The sequence below is a fragment of the Serinus canaria genome, chromosome 4, assembly GCF_022539315.1.
Source record: "Serinus canaria isolate serCan28SL12 chromosome 4, serCan2020, whole genome shotgun sequence".
NCBI lineage: Eukaryota > Metazoa > Chordata > Aves > Passeriformes > Fringillidae > Serinus > Serinus canaria.
Window position 1 is genome coordinate 64,451,179 of NC_066317.1, and position 5,589 is coordinate 64,456,767.

Genomic DNA, 5,589 nt, shown 5'->3' on the forward strand with positions numbered 1-5,589 from the left:
GCAAATCCTTGGGAGCTGGGTCTCAGGGCCCCCAAAAGGCCCAGGTTTATCACCCAGTTTCTGATGGTGAGCTGATTGATTAGGCAATTCATGCCCCATGCCTGTGGCTGAAGGATGTGCTGTCAGCAGTGCAGGTGTCGTGTCCTATGGAAATGTAATGGACAGCTCTCTGCAGGGGACGCCTCCAGAGGAATCACCCCTGATTAGGGACTGGGCCAACCTGATTAAAGGCTGCTCACATTCACTCCAAATCTCACACTGCTGCTCCTCAGCAACTTCCTGATCTTTCAGCTGTATATTCACATTTCTTTGAGCCCATTTCTTGGTCTTCTTTCCCTTCTCCTGCATCCCATTTACACAGAATGCCACAATGCAGAACAGCCCCCTCAGCCATTTGCATTAAAGGGATTTATCAGGAGCTGAAGGATCACAGAATTATGTTTATTACAGCAAAATGCCATTTCTTCTTCAACTGCCATGGCACAACAGAGTGGGAATAATCATTGAACTTCTAACACATCTCATCTCAACCAGCCTCTCTCCTCATTGTATCCCTCATCCCCCATGTAAATACTGTTCCAGTCAGCTCATGGGACACTGAAAGCCTTGTGACCCACTGGTATTTTGCTATAAATGCTACTCTTCAAAGTTATGTGTGTGGACTGTTTGTAGAACAAGTTTCTCACTGCTCTGGAGAATGGACAAATCTATGGCTGTAATCCTCTTTGCCTCAATATCTGAGTGTCACTGAAAGCTTATACCTTTATGCCACTCCTCTGGCCAGGGGCACCAAGTGCTGTCCCACAGCTGGGCAGCTGAGTCACCAGCCATGGGGCCAATCATAGAATCATGGATTGGATTGTGTGGGAAGGGACAATTAACAACCATCTTCTAATGACCTTCCAGGGACACCTTCCACTAGAGCAAATTGCTCAGGTCCCCATCCAGCCTGACCTTGAAGGTTTCCAAGGATGCAGCAGTCACAGCTTCTCTGGCCAACCTTTTCCAGTGTTCCACCACCCTCTTAATAAAATTATTTTCTTTATCTCTATTCTGTATCTACCCTCCTTTATTATAAAGAAGACCTATCACAACAGGCCTTCCTAAAATGTCTGTCCCATTTAGGTACTGGAAGGTGCTCCAAGGTCTCTCTGGAACTTTCTCCTCTTCAGGCTGAGCACCCCCAGCTTTCCCAGCCTGACCTCAGAGCAGAGGGGCTCCAGCCCTCTGAGCATCTTTGTGTCCTTCCTCTGGACTTGCTCCAACAGGTCCATGTCCTTGCTGTGCTGGGGAGCCCAGATCTGGACTCAGCTCTGCAGCTGGGGTCTCACAAGGGCAGAGGGGCAGGATCCCCTCCCTCACTGCCCACATTGCTGGGATGCCCCCAGAGCTTGTTTGGTGTTCCAGGCTGTGAGCACAAGCATGTAAAAGCAGAAAGCAGTCCCAGCCCCACACTTCAGGGCTGCCCTTTCCCCATACTCTGCTCTACTTGATCACCTATTGATCAATACCCATTACCAGGACTGTGGGGAGCACTCAGGGAACAGGGAACCTGCACACAGAGATCCAAGCTTTTGAAGTAAAAGGATGCAGATCCCCAAATGTTCAGGCTACTTATGTAGGACATGCAAGGAGCTTGAGGTTGTAGCACATGTTTTAGGAATCACCTTGGATTCTGAACTGAATGAAGCCCAAATTAAAAGGAAAAAAAATCTTCCATGCATGAGTTAGAGAGGAAACAACACAAATGTCATTTAATTTACATGACAAAGTGCTGCCATTATTTCAGTATGACAGAATGCCACTAAGGGCAATTTCTGAAAATTATTTAAACAATGTAATGAGTTAAATGTCAACATCAGCTAATTATGTTTATGCTAATTGTTAATTAGCCCCATAATGGAGACAGTCTTAATTAACAATAGTTATGTGTGTGTATATGCGTGTGCGAAAAGGAGTGTGTGCTGAGAGGCTGTGAAAAAAATGTTGTAAGTAATTTCATTTCCTGTAATCATAAGTATTTCATTTCAGACATTAACAAGAATTTTTCAATATACTTTGGAAAAGATATGATTAACTTACAATGTATCTGTAAGCAATTCTTTCTATACAGCGTCTGTTCTGTCACAATAACGGAATTATTTACTTTTTTTTTTTAAAACCATGAATTGTGGAAAGCTGGTTGTTTTTCTGTGCCACAGATTTATCCTGTGACAGGGGAAAGCATAGACTTTGGAAATATAGTCAGGGTTATGACAGGGAGGTCAGCATTACTGAACCTCAGGACAAAGAAGATCACTAATTTCCAAGATAGCAAGAAATTCCTGTTATATTTGTCAGAGAAAAAGTCATAAACAGATTGATGTTCTTATCTCTATAAAGAGTTGACACTTTTATAACAAAATGAAACTACCTACAAGGGCGTCTGTTCTAATAACAATGATCTAAATTTAAAAACCAGTAATTTTTTTTTCTTATATAACACTGGAAAAAAACACATCATGACATAGCCTGCACACTCACAATCCATGGGTTTAGAGCACAGGCTGGTGAAGTATTTAAATGCAGGTTTTGGCTTAAAGAGGATACTTCAACCTATCCCTACCCTGCCAAGCAATCTGGAGGATCTTAAAGGCTTTGCTGAGCTGAGACCTTCATCCCCAAGCTCTCACTCCAGTTTCACCTGGGGAAACATCCCATCAAAATCTTCCAGAATTGTGGATGTTTAGGATGCTTAAACAAGTCCCAATATGCCTTGGAAACACCTTACAGGAAAAACGTATACAGGAAAAGTGGAAATATCCCTTCTGAATTTCCCAGTCCCACTTGGAAGCAGCTCTCCACCTCCACAGCAGCTCTGCCTGACCTTGGACAGGACTTTTGGAAAGGAATCACTTTGAACTGGAGAAGGTTGGACTAAACTAGGGGAGAGGGGCACCTGGTAGCTTGAGAGAACTTGCAAAAGAAAATTAACACATTAAACAGTCATTGAACAGCCCAGGCTGGAAGGGACCTTGAAAGATCATGTGGTTCAAAACCAGCCTTTTGTGGGAGAAGAAGCCCAGCTGTCCTTTGGGATTGGTGGGAATTACAGGCTTTCTAGTGCTGAGAGGAGCTCATTGAAATGATGGAGCCAGATGCTTTATAAGATTTTATGGTGGGAGGACGAGGGATAAGAGGCACAAGAGGAGACAAGAAAGACTGGAAGATATCAGGAACTTTTTAAGAGTCAAGCAGGGGAGCAGATACCAGGGAGGATGTGCCTCCATCCTTGGAAGTTTTCAAAACAAGACTGGATAAAGCTGTGAGCAAACGGGCCAGATGTGACTGATCAGGAGATAGGACTAGAGACTTCCCCAGGTCCCTTCTAACCTGAATTATCCTACAGGCCTGTGTTTTGAATGCACAGCTCTACACCACAGGCCACAGTTCCCACTACTCTCCCCCAAATTAAACCTAACAGTGCATTTTAAAATCTTATTTACGTGGAGCTGAATGACAAAACTCATCTGTGACAAAAAGAAGACAAACCATCTGTCCTAGCAGGGCTGCCCAGGTGTAACTGAGAAGGGAGCCTGGCCCTGAGAGTGTTTCTCAAATCCAATTAAATGTCCACGATGCTGTTAAAAACGTCAGGGCTTTGATTTAAGTTACACCACCACTAAATATAGACAGAGCCAGCAGTTCAGCACCTCGCCAAAAAATAACAGTGGCCTATTAGTGACATTCCAGTTCTTCAGGGCTGGGAGAGCCTCTGGGAACAGGGAGCAGCACCTACAGCTACCCTCACTGGGCTCTGCAAATCTGTGTTTTTGATGGACCTTGCAAAGTCAGCAGCTCTTGGCTGTGTAAGGCTCCCCAAAAGGAGACTTAAAACATTTCTTCAACTCTTTAGTGGCTTTTGTAGGGGAAAGTATTCTCACCCTGGCATGAGTGTGAGGTAAGAGTGCCTGGAACAAGCACAGGACTCAGAGGGTCTGTGGAGCTGAGGGAAGCTTGTAAAGCCAAAGTATCTACACAGCTGATCCATGGCTCTCTGTGCCCCTCTTCAAATTCATCATTCCAGCCCCAGGAGAATCTCACTGAATTTGGCCCTGAGTAGTTCAAGAAGACATATTTGCAAATGCATGACATAAAACTGTGAAAAAATTTAGTAATTTCCCATCCAACGTGCCAAATTGCTGCTTTGATGCCTTTATTCTGTGAATGTGAGCATGAGATCAGTACTTTTAATGGGCTTAATTAGTGTCTGAAAAAATTACTGTTGCCTTAGAAATACAGTTCTGTACTTCAGTTCTGCCATATGGATGCAGTAATGAGTATAAATGCAAATGATTAAACATAGGAGCCTGCAAAATTACCTTTGTAGCTACTTGTATATAACATAAAAGCAGCTTTCAGTCTCTGAGATATCAGTTTGTAATTACATTCATAAAAATAAATTTAAAACATCAATTAATTCTACAATAGTTACATAAAAGAAACCCGACTTCCCTATCACATTCTCCCCTTTTTAGCCTGTACTCAAACAGTGGAAGTTATAAGTTTGTGCCTGGGCTTTTCTAACAGCAAACTCTCAGCCTTCCCTGGCAAGGAAGTCAGTGAGAAAATTCTCCAGTTCTGGTTGAGATCAAGGCTGAGATGTGGGAAGTGAAGGTGCGAACTATGCATTATTAACTGATATAACATACATATTGTGTCACACCTCACAAGAGCTTTGGTTCAAATTGAACATTTCATTGTGTTTTCCCCTGTTTCTGTTGTATGTAACATAATACCCACTTCTCAAAATGAACAATCATTTCAAAAGTAAACTTACAAATTAAAAAGTTCTGTGCAGGGATGCTACACTTCACCATTGCCAGGACATGGCCATCAGGAGATAACTGATACTGATGCTCTTTTGAAAAGCAGTTCAGTGGCAGTCAGGAACCTCCATCAAAAAAAAATGGATGTTTCCCTTACCTGTGCACTATTTGCCCTTCAACACACCCATCAGCCTATGGATCAGTCCACTCCCAAGTGAGTAATATGGTCCTCAGCTGGGCTTTTTAAGCTTCACTTCTAAGATGTTCTGCAGCTCTTGAGCATCTTTCCAGTGCAGACCCAGGCACTACTGACAGCCCAGGGAGTTTGCTTCAAGGGCAGGAGAGATGCAGCTGCAGTACCTACACTGAGCCAGAGCGAGGAAAAGCCCAGGATACAAGTGCCTGTGATGGGGACCCTGTCATACATCACCAGCATGACCCCACTGGCCACAGTCTGTTCAGATTACACAGAGGCACATTCTCATCCCAGACCATGGCACTAAAAATGCTCCAAAATCTCCCTTTCTAGTCCAAGGCCACGCCTGAGCATCAATAATGTGCAGCTGTGTGACACTGGACAACTGAGTCACATCTGTATTTACACATCCCCTGTGTGCTGTGGGTGCTGCTGGGGGAGCACAGCAAGCCCTGGACTGGGCTGTCCACAGAGAACATTTGCTACCATATCATTCCTAAAGGAAAGGAGAGACTCTTCCACATGCACACACACAATCCAAGTGTCCTTTTCTATTCCAACACAGAGATTTAGTCACAAATTGAG